At 41.3% G+C, this 15,956-nt stretch overlaps 1 protein-coding gene across 3 annotated transcripts in view; it reads right to left on the bottom strand.

The window, feature by feature from the left end:
- Positions 1-15,956, bottom strand: part of NTRK3 (neurotrophic receptor tyrosine kinase 3) — a 377,501-nt gene that overhangs the window by 98,322 nt on the left and 263,223 nt on the right. The window lies entirely within an intron of this gene.

Raw genomic sequence — 15,956 nt, 5'->3', positions numbered from 1 at the left:
GCATGAGGGGATCACCATAAACTCTGTCTAACCTTTCCCTACCATGCTTACCCCCCCATCCCTCTTCTTGGCCCAGGGGAATCCTGAACTTGTGCCCATCACTGCTTTTGTCAATGCCATTTCTGGGGCTGGAAGGATGATTCCTATGAACTGAGCTGATGATCCCACCGGTCTTGAGAATACCTTTTTGGCCCCTTCTCTCCTACAAAAGAAATTCAGCTACTCTCCAAGAGGGAACAACATGACAAGGGGGAATGAAGAGGAGAAGAGATGGGGTGTTTGGCCCCTTGAAATCGTTCTTGCCTCAGTTAGGGCGTAAACAGAACAACAAAAGCTGGTGGTTCCCTAGAGACCTGACAACTCTAAGTCCTATGAAAGAGGTATCATAGCTTGTGAGTGAAATCTCCCTTGAAGGCCATGCAGCATCGTGGGCCCTGGAAGGCTCCACGTCGGATCCATTAAAGGCAGGGGCCAAGCCTCTGACAAGGTCCCTGAAGCCACCTCCATGAACATGAGCCTTTTCCCATACGAGCCTGGATCTGAAGTTTGTTTTCTCTGGAACTCTTTCCCAGGTGGAGCCTTTCCAAGATTCTAAATGCTGAAGCCTTATAGCATAAGGGGCACCGCTCCAAAATCCTCCATTAGTCCCCCTTTCACTCAGAACAACCCCGGAGCAGGAAGGAAAAGGCGTATGCTCGGGGGAGGGCAGGGGGGACAGGGACCACCATGGACATGGACTAGGAAAGGGAGAGATGGCTGGAGGAAAGGCCAAAGAGGAGCAAATATACTTCTGAAGAAAGCCTCGCCCCTCAGTGGCCCATGGACCCTCACGTCTAACCTTTTCCTCCATCTGTCAACAGCTGTCCCCAGAGTCATCCAGCACAAAGCTACTTGTAGGCCCTCTGTAATTCAGAACAGAGCCTGGTCTTCAGGGACTGTCTAGGTGTATGTTTCCTAAGAAGCAAGCCAGAGACTCTGGGATCGTTTTGGGAAGGGAGGGAAGCTGTGAAGGAAGAGGCTAGGGGGTGCTAAGCGCCCAGAGAATTGGATGAAAGCTTTCGGAGCCAATCCCGTTGGGCCAAAAGCCGGTTCAATCTTCAAGGGCAAGTTCTTTAATATTCACTGCATCAAGAGAAGGGCTGCCTTCTATGGCCATGCAACACAAAGGATGGCCTAGACCTTCACACCTTTCTGTTTTTCTGACAATCTTGTAAATCCTAATCATCTCACCCTCTCCGGGGTTTCATCCCAGCCCCACTCTCTTGCTCTGGCCTTGGAAGTCCAGCGCTACCAGCTTTCCAGCACCCACCAGTGAGAACTTCCCTGGCATCTTTTGTCTACACACTCATATGACTTTGGATTCTCAAGGCCTGACTTTCTGTCCCTGCTTCTTCCTTTTTGTTATCTGACATGGTAATTTTATTCCCTAACCCCATAAAGTGGGTTTGGGTTACGGCCTTGATAAAAGGACCAATACCAAATGGAGCCCTATTGGATTATTTCCCAACATTCCCTCATCAAATGTATTCATTCATCCTCTTAAAGTTGCTACATCACAGAAATGCTTAGCATTTACATAGCATTGGCTGTGAGAAAGGGGAGGTTGATATACACAGGAGTCCTGGCACTGAGGTCATGGGTAGCTTAATCATAGGGAATCAGAGGCACAGAGCAATTGAGATCCTTGTCCAGAGAGAGTGAGAGCAGGAGGGGTCCACAGGATAGATGTCAGGGTGGGGAGCCTGCATTGTACCCCACCCCAGTCAGGGGGCATTCTAGCCACACCCTCTATACCACTCCCCAAGGGGTGAGAAGATGTGAAATGTCTTGAAGCATGCTGTGGGCAGGAATGGGCTAAAGAAGGGAGACTCAAGCAATGCCCAGCTATAATAGCCCTACCATCCAATGCATCACTGATCACCCTGGAATCCAAAGACCTATATAAGTTAGTGATGGTGCCAGGCACTGTTTACAGTTAATTAAGTATCTCCATTTTATTTTATTTTATTTTTTTGGCTGCACCACGCAGCTTGCGGGATCTTAGTTCCCCGATCAGGGATTGAACCCAGGCCCTGGCAGTGGAAGCGCAGAGTCCTAACCGCTGGACCACCAGGGAAGTCCCTCCAATATCTTTTAAAAGTTGATATTATTAACTCTATTTTACATGTGGGAAAACTAAGGCTCAGTAATATATATTAAAAAAAAAAAAAAACCAAGTACACTTTGTGGCAGAGTCTGATATTGAACATTGAACCAAGTTTTTCATAACCTTAAACTCCTTATAATGAACTGCTTTGCAATATGGCTTCCATTTGTTGAAAATCAATGTACGGAAAAGGAGGCAGAAATGGAGGTCAAGGCCGCAGTGATGGGGACATTCTCCAGGGGAAGCAGGGCTTTACCTCCGGCTCCTTCTGCAAGGCCTGGCTGGAGGGCTAGAGTGTTCCTTCCTCACTAACAGCTTCCCTACCAGGGAGCCGAGTGCCCCCCCATGCCCCGCCACTGCCCTCCTCCAGTAGGTGCCCAGCTCAACCCTTTCCCATGCTGCCTCATTTTCTGCAAGTGTTAGCCAGCCACACCTACCACTTGGTGTGTATTAGGACCTACCAAGTAAAGAACCCCAAACTCTATCTAGACATTGACCCCTTCATTTTGATGTTACTTCTGGGAGTTCAGCTTAAGAAGGATGAAAAGTAAACCTGATGAAAGAGAGATAATCATGAATTTGTAGAGAAGAGCAATTGTTCAGAACATAGTCACACCTAGAGCAAGAGTGTAGAATCTGAGAATCCTCCTGGGAGGCCAAGTACGGAGCCCAGAATTGCTCTCTCCCCAGCACTCTCCCCTTGGGTCACTATGTGAGCAAGAAGTGACAGGAAAAGGTACATTATGGTAAAGAAAATGTCTCTCATAAATGTCGCTTGCTTCGTTTGCTGCCTGTGTGGTGACCTCTCTAAGGTCATGGGAAGAAGGTCATCAAAGAGCCCCAGTGATCCCGGGTTATGACTATTGTTACGTGGTTCTGTACCTTTGCCTCCTGATGTGGCTATTATTGCTCTCAATCTAAGTTCTTTCCTGCCATCAGATTCAGTAAAAAGATTGTGGCACTGAGCCATGCGGGTGAGACCCAAATACCTAGACTTGCTGGCCACAAATGATCTTACTTAAAGCTCTCAGATCATTTCCTCTGTTATTCTGAGGTTGCAAACCTAACCAATGGGCCATCTGTGGCTCTGGGTTGTGTCTCCTTTTAGCGTGATTTTTAAAAATTTTTTGAATTAGTTGCCAACATCTAAAAGTTGGAAGATTTCACATTTAAAATATCCCTATTTCTAGCTTCCCTTACAAATCCAAGAGTTCTGTCAATGTTGGGCCAGCATTTCTGCACAATGATAATCAGCTAGAGCAAAGTGGTGGCCACTCCATTTAGACAGGGCATGTGTTCTCTAATTCGCCATATGCCACACTACTCCCTATTATCCTCAACCTGGTCCCTTCACTTATTTACAATCCCTGCATGGTTTGTCTTAGCATTTGAGTTGAAAACTTTACAATAAACATAAAGCCAGCACTAGGTTATGGGCTGTGCATTAAAGGCCAGGGAATGCCCTCTCAACAAGCCTCACTGATTATCCCTATAATGACCAAACTTATGCTCCCTCTGGTTATGGTTAAAAATGATACATAGTGGCTGGAAACGTCCATCAGAGGGATAAACCTATCTCAGAAAGAGGAGATAGTTCAGGAATTGAACTGTATGGGTAAGAGGGCATTGTGTTCAGAAATCAGGTTCCCAAGAAGAAAGCATGCTAGAGACCACTTATAATGCTACTGTTGGGTGAGAAGATGGTATTTTGGGTATTTGTATCATCAGCTGGCTGTGCTTCCACTTTCCTTGACACATGGAAGGCACTTGACCAAAGGTTACCAAGTGCCAGCTAGCAGGACTTTTCAATACAGCTGTTAAATTTCATGGGGTATGATTGGACTCAAAGTATTCCCATATCCTTACAACAACAAACATGCTACAAAGGCTTCTATAGGGTATGCAAATGTACTTGGAACTGAAACGTCCCTCTTGTACATTTTATGGCTAAGAGTGCTGAGCTGAGATCCCCAGCTTCAGTACGCAGCACCTTTTCCTGTAAAGTTGCCTCAATACTGCTGGGAAAATCAATGATGAGACTGCCCTGGCCCACGTGCAAAGCCGGCTTCCAGCTGTGCGCAGATGCTCTCAGGGAGGAGGCTGCTGCTGAATGTAACCCAAATGTGAGTTCGCTCGGGGAATCATGCCAGGAGAAGTCACAGTGGGAGGGCATCCACACCTAAGCGAAATAAAAGGGCATGGAACACTGAGATTCTCAGACGAAAGCCAAAGGCTCTTCCCTGAAGGAATCTTGAAGGTTCTCCTGACTCTTCCCTGAGGAATACTGCAAGGCTTGCACTCAAAAGGAGGAGGAATGTGCTTGGGGGCTTCGCTCTTGGCATCACTATTGTCCCAACAATAAGCTGAGCTTGGATCAAAGGAGTGAAATGTTAGTTCCAGAGAAAGGGAAATTCCTTCTACTCCAGGACCTGGATGAAGTGACCTCTTAGAATCAAAATACTTCACAAGCCATGGAGTAAAATTAGTCACCTGGTAAAACCTGTTTACCATTCTCAAAATTAACTATATAAGGGACAATTTGTAATACCAGAATATCTCTTGCTTAATTGAGAGGAGAGAGAGCCTCAGGTATGAATAACCTTTCTCTATGTTCACTCCCTCCCTGCACTTCAAAATACTTGTGTTTATATTCAGCATATTCTCCCCTTTTTGATTCTTTTGATTCTTTTCCAGTGTTTGAAATGTCTGAAATAAGAAAGCGTAGAGATTATCAAAACTGTGTACCTACCACCCAGTATTAACAATTTATTACATTTTGATATCTTCTTTCCAAATTTTTGAGAGAAATAATACATGACGCCTATGGTTGTGAGCCCATGTGAATGCATCCATGATCCTGTCCCTAACCTAATCCCTCACCAGAGGTAATCACTGCCCTGAAATAGATGAGGGTCATTTCCAGGCATCTTTTAATAATTTGCCTGCAGAGGTATATATCTGTAAGAAAATTGGCTAAGTTTAAATTTTAAAACAAGGGATGTTTTTTCTAGATTTATCCACATTAAGACTTGTAGTTCTGTAACTTGTAACTGATGTAGTCTATCATGTGACTATACTATAAATTATTTGTCTGTTCTACTAACTGACACTTATTTCCATTCTGTCATTACTCCAAAAAAAGTTGCAATAAATATTATTACACAAGTCTCTATACGTGCATGTGGGAGAGTTTCTCTAGAGCAGCAGTTGGCAAACTTTTCCTGTAAAGGCCCAGATAATAAATACTATTTTAGGCTTTATACAAATCATACGGTCTCTGCTGCTACTACTAAATTCTGTCATTGTAGTCTGAAAGCAGCCATAGACAACACAGAAACAAACAAATGTGTTCCGATAAAACTTCAATGATAAAAACAGACAGGAACCAGATCTGGGCCTTGGCCCACAGGCCACTGTTTGCTGACCTCTAGAGGCTTGTTACCCAAACTATGGGCATGTAGACCAGCATCAGCATCAGCTAGGAGTTTGGTAGAAATGGAGACTCTTAGACCTCAGTGAATCAACATCTTCATTTTAACAAGTTCTTCAGGTGATTTCTATGCACAAAAAAATGTTTCAGAAGAATGACTTTAGTCATTTATAATTTAGTCATTTAGTCATTTATAATTTAGTGTGTAGAAATCCTTCACTGTATTGCTAAACGTTTCCCCAAACTGATGGGACCAACTCATATTTCTACGATCACTAAATGGATGAACGTCATACCCTGTATCTCCACATATGATATTATCTGATGTGTGACAGATGTTATCTTCTTGTAGCTTTAAGGTGCATTTCCCTGATTACTGCTGAGGTTCACATCATCTCAATTAGAGTTTCCTGTTCTGTGAAGTGTCTCTTCCTATACTTTCTTCATTGTGTTGTGTGTGTGTGTGTGTGTTATACGTGTGTGTGCATTATATATATTATGTGTGTATGCGTGGATATATATTACCTATATAATAATATTATATAATAATATGTAATATATAATACATACACATACTATATATATCTATACATACATACATACATTGTATATAAGTTGGTCTTTTTTATTTGTGGGAATTTGTTATTTATTCTGCATGTAAATTCTTTGTTGGCTGTATGCATTGGAATTATGTTCTCTCAGTCTATGGTTTATCTTTTACCTTTGTATATGGTAAAATTAAAGATTTTTAAAAATTAACGTAGACAAATGCATTAATCTTTCCCTTTATGTTATTTATAATATGTATCTTAAGATTCTCCTCCCTCAATGTCAAAGGATATACTCTTTTCCTCCAAAAGTACTATATTTAACAATCTCTCTTAGAGAAGAATTCCAAAAATTTATGTAGCGTCTCCTCACTCAAGGAAATGGAGCTTAACTCCCCACCTTGTGTGCTGTGTTTATCAGCTTACTTCCAAAGAGTATGGCAAGGGGAAAACGTAACTTTACAGTGGAGAATCCTGGTCTCAGCCAGGCGATCAGGGCTAGCATATTCAGTGATGCCATGTGATAAGCATGATATGATGTGATGAGGGCAGCACACATCTCCGTGGTCTTCCTCCCCAAAACTCATGACCCCAGCCAACAAGACTAAATTGGGAGGCATTCTGCATAAAATCTGACCTCAAAACTGTCAAGGTAATCAAGGACAAGGAAAGTCTGAGAAACTGTCACAGATCAGATGAGGTTAAAGAACCATGATTACTAAATGTAATGTGGTATTCTGGATGGGATTCTGAAACAGAAAACGGACATTTGAGGAAAAACTGGTGTAATCAGAAAGAAGTATTGAGTTTAGTTAACAATAACGTGCCAAAGCTGGCTTCTTAGTTGTGACAAATGTGTCATGGTGATTTAGGATGATTACAATAGAGAAAACTGAGTGAGAAGTATAAGAGAATTCTCTGCATTCTTGTTGCAACGTTTCTGTATATCTAAAAGTATTTTAAAACAAAAACCTTATCTAAAGCAAAAAGTTCTACTTTTAAATTTCACCCAGAATTTATAATTTATTGTGTGGCTGGTATGAGATTATTTTTCCTCATGTGGTTTTATTGAATAAATTCTCCCTTTCATACTGATTTGCAATGACACATCAAAAACACACACATAGCCACACATCTTTCTGTTTGTTTGTTTATCTATATATCTACATACATACACATGTATGTTTTCTGAGTGCTAAAAACATATTATTATACTTTCGCCTATTTGTCTCCCCATCTTAATTACTAGAACTTTATAATAAGTCTTTTTGTCTTTGTCTATGAGAGCAAATCTCCTCAACCTTCTTTTAAAAAAATACCTTGGCTATTCTTTGTCTTTCATTCTCTCATATAAATTATAGAATAAGCTTATCAAGCAAGTGTCTTCAAAAACCCTGCTGGGATTTTTATTGGGAGTGTATTTAATTTATAAACTTGGGGGATAATCAACATCTTCATTATATTGGTTCTTCCTATTTATGAATAAGATATATGCTCCATTTTCTCATTCTTCTTTTATACTCTTAATATTGTCTTGTATTTTCTAGAAGATATTGCATATCCTTTGTAGAATTTATATTTTTTTGCCTTTTTTGTTTTATTTCATTTTTGCTATTGTAAGTGTGATTTGTTTTCAGTTAAATTTTTCTAACTGTGTTTAGGGAATATATTAATTTGTGTTTACTGATCTTGTATTAGTAACGTTGCTGAGCTCTCTAACTTGTTCTAGCTTTACAAATACCTTTTGATATTCTATGTAGGATGATCATATCATTCACAAAAAGATGGTCGTATGTCTTTCCACAATTCTTATATTTCTTTTCTTGTCTTATTGCATTGGGTAGAATATCCAGATCATTGTTGAGTAAAAGTCAGGATAACAAACATCTTTATTGTTAACTGTTTTTTTTTTTCTACATGGTTCATAATGTTGGATTGTAGTTTATTTTGAGTAGGAAGTTTTTTTTTCTCTCTTTTCCTTTTGTGCTCAGTCATCATTGTCTAATGTTTTTGGTGTTGTTGTTGTTATTGCTGCCTCCACCAAGGCTCTTAGAACTTCAATTCCAAACCCATCCTATAATGATGGCCTGGGGCCCCTAAAAGGTGATAACATTTTAAAATAAAAAGCTGCTGAAAACAAAAAGTTCTACTTCTAAATTTCAACCAGAATTTATAACTTACTCTGTGACTGGTATGAGGTAATAATATAACTTTATTATTCCTCATGTTGAATAGTTTCTCCCTTCCATACTGATTTGCAATGGGATATAGCAGAACCGTCTTCAGCTAGGTGAGTGGCTTAAGTCAGTTCATCATCTCACGGTTACATCTTTACCTCTCTCCCCTAACTCCTTAGGTTCAGAGATTCCTATTAGCTGTACTCTCAGATAGGGGTTGGCAACACTATTTTTTCAGACTCTTTTCATCAGTGTGGAAGCCTGTCCCCAACCCATGGCTTCAAGCAGTGACTCTAGCCCTGATCCCTTGACAATCTGGACCACATATAGTTGTGCAGGACCCTTGAGAGCTAAATTTCTGTCCTTACTTTTTGCCTCCAGACTTGGAGCCCAGCCTGAGAATGAATGTACCTCTGCTCATCAACCTTTTGTTTCTGTACTATTTCTGACTCATCAGGTTACTTATCTTGCTCTTAGGCCCACATAGCTGGGTCTTAGACCCAGCTATGTGTTCTTATATTTTTCTGTCACTGCGATGTGTTTGGAGCAGAGGAGGTGTACTAAAGCATGAACCCACTGCACCATCTTGACCACAGCCTGATTACTTTTCTTTATTTCTGTATGAGAGAAAGATGTATTTTCTTTTTTTCTTTAACTGGTGCCTTCAATCCTATCTCCAACTTCTTTCCTCAATTATTTCCTATCTCTCCAGTATCTTCCATAAATCCTGTTCTATTCCCCTTTCTGTAGAAATCTACATATGGTCAATTCTATCTTTTGGTATGTGCTCATGTACCAAATCCATGTGTGCCTACATTCCCAGTCTCTCACCTAGTAAATGATGGAGCAATGTCCTCCACTTTACATACCGTCTGCTATCATCCCATTTCCTTAGTTCCTTTGGGTACCAACATTTTGCATGATCCAATTCCAACTATAACTCCACTATCTCACAGATCGTTAATGCTTAACTTCCCATAAACCAAGTTCTATTCCCTCCACAGAAACTGACCTCTTGAAGATCACCAATGGTTACTCCATAACTAGATTTTCTCCATTCCTCTTCACCTTGGTCATTCCACAGAGTGTGGTATCTCAACCATCCCACATCCCCCATGACACTTATAATACTGTGTCATCTTTCTACCTTTCCGCTCCTGTTCTTTCTGTTGGCTTCTTTTCCTCCACCTGTACCTATGGTGGTTTCTCAAGGATCAGTCCTTTCACCCTTGGTTACTCAGAGTGTTTCTTGGACCAGCAACTGAGAGCTTGCTAGAAATGAGGACTCTCAAGCTCTTACTCCAAACCTAGTGAATCAAAACCTGTATTTTAACAGAATCCTCAGGTGATTAAAGTGTAGGAATGCTGTTCTAGCCATCTTCTCTCTCTCTCTCTCTCTCCTTGTACATCATTAATGTCCACATCCAGGGGTGTGACATCTAACCCTTTAACTCCAGCCAAAACCTTTCTTCTAAATTCCATTCTCATGATGCCAACTGGCTACTTGGCATTTCCATTATTGTGCATCATAACCACAAACCCAACATTTCTATAATCCCCATCCCAAACAATTTCCCTTCTTGATAGGCCAATTCTTTAAAATCTCTACCATGCTTATAATCACCTAGGCACAAACTATTGGAACCATCCTCATTTCTTGCCAGTGTCTTTCTAATTTCCCATATCTAATCAAACATCAGGTTTCAATACTTGTTTTACAGTATCTCATGTACACATGCTTCTACTAGATTCCCCACTTCAGCAAAGCATGGCAGAAAGATCTGGAGACCGATTGACTTGCTATCAAATTCCTGTTCTACTACCTACCAGGTATGTGTGACTTTAAAACCTTAAGTAAATTACCTAAATTCTCAGAGCCTTGATTTCCCTTTCTGTAAATTGGAAATACCATTATCTATCTCGCAGGTGCTGTTGTGATTTAAAAAAAAAAAAAAGCATCAGGTCAAAGTCTGGCACATGAAACAGATGATTAACAAGTACTGGTTTAGGCTTCCTCAACCCCCATTTCAATTTTAAGGCCACTGTTTTGGGGCTTTGTAATATAGTCCTCTGATTCCAGTCCCTAGGTTAAGCTTTCTGACACACCATTGTCAAATTATGTCACTAAAACATCATGTTCACCAATCCACCACCGTGTTCAGGGGCCAACACAGATTGAAAGTGCCTTTGTATGAATCCCAGATGGCTTAGGCTGCCATCCTGGTCTTGCCACACCCTGTTTTCAGCCAGATATTCTGCCCTTGTCACCCACCCCTCCCCTATACACAATCTCTGGTTAGATAAACTCTAAGTTGACCATATCTTACAGTTTTTAGTTTCCGTCCTCACTTCCATGGTATTGTGCTGTCCTGAGTGTTTATCTTCTAACTTATTTTCCCCATCCAATTCCCATGAATTCTTCAATAACCAGCTCAAATCTCACTGTCTGTATAAGTCATTTGGCAGTTAATTGCGACTTTCTGTGTGATATTTCTTCTCCTGTTATCTGGAACTGTTTTAAATATAATATACAACAGTGAAACTATTCATGGATATATTTTTTTCATTTCTCAGTAAGATCATTTTTTAAAAAAACCTAACGACTAGTATTTATAAGCATTTACACATGCCCAGACAATGAGTGAAGTATTGTGCATGGACTTCCTCATCTAACATTCACAGCATCCCTATGAGGGGAGAACTGTTATGGTCCCTAGTTTGTGGATGAAGAAAAAAAGGAGTGAAGATGTTCGGTAACTCATGCCAAGTTGCCCTGTGAATAAGATGCAGCGCCATCTTGAATCTAGGCTTTCTCATTCCAGCTCTTGTGCTATATTGAATTGTGCTATATTAACCCCTCTGCTATACTGAAACCAAATCAGGAAGCACTTCCAACAGCTCCCTCTATTTCTCACCTGATAGACTAGCATTTTAGAGAATAGAAAACTTATTTTTTAGAACCGTGTGGTATGACTCGTGTGTGTGTGTGTGTGTGTGTGTGTGTGTGTGTGTGTGTGTGTGAATCTGTATAATATGCCACATTATTTTGAAGTTCTACTATAGTATCTTGGCATTTACAAAGCATTTCTTCTTCCAAAACTTTAAATGATTATGTTAACCTTACAATAACTCTGTTAGGTAAGGAAAGAGAAAAAAAATTATCTTAACATCAATGCCTCCTTCTTGATCATGTGGCTCTCCCAGAACCCAAGTCCTCAATCTATCTGCTATCCCAGGGTGCCTGACTTTCCTCAGGGTCATGGCCATTTTGTTTAGGCTCCAATGAGCAAAAGGCAAAGGCCTGAATCTAGCAGGAAATGTAATCAATAAAGTCCAAATCCCTGAGTGGTATAAATTTTAAACAGATTATCTTAGAGTAGAGAATGGCTAATAGGATCAAGTAGCTGGCACATTCTAAATTTATAGCCCTAACAATTAAAGAATATAAACCTATGAGTTGCTTTTCTGACTTGGAATTCCTATGATTAGTGATAATGATGAAGGTATTGAAAATAATGGTGAAGGGAAAGATGAAAAGAAGACAGACAAGAAGGGTCCCACCATGTGTCTCTATAGAGCAATGGTTCTTAACCTTTCTTGGGGTTTGTTCTCTTTAACTAGAGGGAAGCATCATACACACAGAGACACACACACAAAAAGACTCATTCATTTTGGGCAGTGGCGGTGTCATGGTCTAGCTAGGAACCACATTAAGAGTAGTAGATAGATGCTATACAGGTCAGAAAGCATCAGCACTTTGCAATGACAGACACCAGCAAATGCAGATTCAAATACCTGCTTTCATTGTGCTCCAAATCTCCAAATTGCCAACACGTATTGAGGGGCCTCTGTGCTCACGGGCACTATGTTCAGAGGTGGGAAGGGGAATACCAAGATGAGTAAAACCCAGTGACTACCCTAGAGAAACTTAAAATCCAGTGCCATGTACGTGAAGGTTAGACCTTTCTAAGCTTACCTAGCAATAATTTTTGCAAATATCTGAGTAGCAATTTTCCACGAGCAAAAAAAGAAAAAGAAGTGTACAGTCAACCAGGATCCTAAAATAAATTATTATAATGTGGGATCTACTCTAGCAAGTGTTGAGAGAAAGGTACCCACCCAGAGCTGTGGGACTTCAGTGGGGGAGCAATCCCATGCGAGAGGAGGAGAGGGGGTGGGAAAGATGGTCACTAGGCAGAAATGCGTGGGGGGCATTGCAAATGGTGGGAGAAGCATGGGTGAAGTATAACAAGTGGGGGATTGTTATGGGTTGATTTGTGCCCCTGCAAAAGATAACTCCGCTACTTCAGAATGTGACCTTATTTGGAAACATTATCTTTGCAGATGATCAAGTTAAGATGAAATCATTAACACTGTCAATCAATTGTACTTCAATAAAAAAAAAAAAAAGATGAGGTTACTAGGGTAGGCTCTAATCTAATATGACTGTCCTTATAATGGGAAATTTGGACACACAGATACACACACACACACACACACACACACACACACACACACACACACACACACTAAGAATGCCACGTGAACCCGAAGGCAGAGACTCAGGTGATGCATCTACAAGGAATGCCCAAGATTGCTAGCAAAATACCAGAATCTAGGAGATACACACACAACAGATATTTTCTTAGTGCTTTCAGAGGGAGCATGGCCCTGCCGACAACTTGCTCTTGGATTTCTGGCCTCCAGAAATGTGAGACAATAAATTTCTATTGTTCTAATATGGCAAGTTTGTCGTACTTTGTTAGAGCAGCCCTAGGAAACTAAAAACAGGGTTGTTGTTTTTTTTTCCAGAGAAGCACAGTATAATTTGGCTGGAACACAGCAGGAATAAGGGAGAAATGGGGAACCAGCTCAGCAGGGGACATTAGGAAAGCAGTGTTGGGCACTTTTTGTGGGTAATCTTATAAAATTGTGACACCCCCAATCAAGGGACGGTACTTGGGCTGCACTGTGGAAAGAATTTAGAAATTGATGGACAGATAGCTGAACACAGACAGACAGATAAACAAAGACTGATGAGGGATCAATAGATATGGTATAGGTGGATACATGGATATGAGATTTAGATTCAATGACGTATCAGTGAATGACCATGATCTTTCTACTTAATGTTAAAAATCAATTTCTAAATGTTGAATCCTGTTTCCCACTTTCAAAACAATGTCACATAGGCTTGGGAGAACAAGTCTTATAAATTTACAGGAGTTACACACCTGGGAAAGTAGTCTCAGGGACAGGGAGCCCCTGCTCAGGCAGACACACTCAGCCCGCACTTAGCAACTCTAGGTGACAGCTGTGGGTCACCTCCGCCCTTAGGGACCTTGGCTGAAACAGCCAGGTGTAATAGAAATGACCTCATGCCTTAAAAGCAGGACCGGAAGAGCATTAGGGCCTTCCGAGGAATTAACTAGAGTGGGAGACGACCTCCTCAGAGCAGATTGCATTTGCTGAGGCTTTTTTTCTTTTTTTTTAAATTAATTTTTATTGGAGTATATTTGCTTTACAAAGTTGTGTTAGTTTCTGCTGTGCAGCAAAGTGAATCAGTTATAGGTATACATATAACCACCATTTTTTTAGATATCTTGCCATTTAGGTCACCACAGAGCATTGAGTAGAGTTCCCTGTGCTATACAGTAGGTTCTCCTTGGTTATCTATTTTATACATAGTAGTGTATATATGTCAATCCCAATCTCCCAATTCATCCCACCCCTCCTTCCCCCCTTGGTAACCATAAGTTTGTTCTCTACATCTATGAGAGAGAGAAGATTGCTGAGAAGATGGGAAGGAAAAGTTATTTCCGGCAGAAAGAACTACTTGAGTGATGGTCTTAGTGGGGAGGTATAAGATACGTCTGAGGAGTGCAAGGAGGTCCTATTGGGAAATAAATGGAGATTAGCTTGGGGCAGATGTTGAAGGAGCTCAGGAGCTTGAGCAATGGATGAGTTCGGATAAATGTGACAGAGGGAATGAGTGGTGAGGTAGGGCAGGGGCCTGCAAGCATTTTCTGTCAAGGGCCAGATAGTAAGTATTTCTGGCTTTCCAGGCCATACGGTCTCTGTTGCAACTATGCAACTCTGCCAGCATCACGTAAAAGCTGCCACGGACAGTAGGTAATGAATGAGTGTGGCTGTGTTCCCATAAACTTCATTTATGGACACTGAAATTTGAATTTCATATTATTTTCACGTGTTACAAAAGATGATAGTTCTTTTGATATTTTCCTATCATTTGAAAATAAAATGATTCTTAGTTCCTGAGCTGTCCAAAAAAGCAGGTGGTGGGCTAGACCAGGCCCGCATGTTAGAGCGTGCAGACCCCTGGGTTAAAGGGTGACTGAGGCACAGGTGGACAGTGGTCAGTTAGGGCTGGGATCATGAAAGGAGAATCAAGGAGATGGATGCCAGAGAAATGCAAAGGTATCTTATGCAAATCAGGCATTTTGCATCTCATTAAATGTGGGAGGTGGGAGAGGAGGTGGGGTCTAGGCAGCCCCAGGGCTCTCCAGCGTGACTGATCACAGGACCATTGGCAACACTGCAGAGCACCTGAAAAGGAGTAGGTGTGGGAGAGCAGGTGATGTTTTCAGAACAAGCCCAGAAGAGCATCCTGCAGCCCTTAAAGGAAGTGTAGCAACACTTGGAATCAGAATTAGGAATCTTACACTCTTGACTTTATTTCATCAGACCGGAAGCAAGACACTTGTCCTTAAGCGATGCTCCGCAAGCAATGCACTACAGCACACAGGGTAATTCTCAGCTCAAAGCTCTGTCGTCTACTCCAGTCAGAGTAGAGCTGCTTTAGATATGACAAGATCAGTGGAAGAACTGAGACTAAGGTCAATTTATGGCAGAAACTTTGTGCATTGATGAATTCTTTGGGGATCTCCCTGTTCCTATCATCCCCCAAGCACACCAGCTGGCTTAGGAGTCAGGAGATATGATTTTTAGGCTCTGGACTCTCACCACAGTCAACTAATTCAACGCCTTAGGGGCCTTGTTTCCTCTTCTAATGAGGATGAGACTATCTTTCTTGCTTGAGGAGCAAAGAGAAAGGTGTAATTGCCCTGAGCATGGTAAAGGGAATAAGCAAATCCTAAGTTTCACCTCTTGTTCTGCCAGCAACCAGGTGTGGGTACACACACAAGTGATGTCACCCCCTGAGCTCAGGCTTTCCACTGTATAATAAGGATAATTTTACTTCCCTTGGAGGCCCGGGGGGTTACAAATATGTATGTGAAATGCACAGGGCGGTGCCTGGCCACAAGCAGAATGAATTAGATTCTAATTCCAAATGTGACCCATAGGCAATGTGCAATGATGAAGACATAGATGCCCTAGGAAGAGAGACAAGGCAGTGAAATGATGAGACATTGGGTTTGAACACAGTTATAGAATCTCTCAGTCCTACAAATCCTTCAAAACTCCCAGGCAATGAGTGTGAGTACAGTTATATTCTTATCATCCTGGGTGACCCTTCTCAGCTTTATTATTCCACTAAATCAACAGGCTCTGGAAGGTATTCCACCTGCAAATATACACCCAGACAGACACAGAGAGTTGAGGGGTGCATGAGGTTTTTATATGACTGCATTATAGCAGGTCATGTGTTCTTAATTCCAAAAACGCCACCTTTT

This window comes from Phocoena sinus, chromosome 2 (assembly GCF_008692025.1).
Source record: "Phocoena sinus isolate mPhoSin1 chromosome 2, mPhoSin1.pri, whole genome shotgun sequence".
Classification (NCBI taxonomy): Eukaryota; Metazoa; Chordata; class Mammalia; order Artiodactyla; family Phocoenidae; genus Phocoena; species Phocoena sinus.
This window is presented reverse-complemented; position numbering and strand designations above follow the sequence as displayed.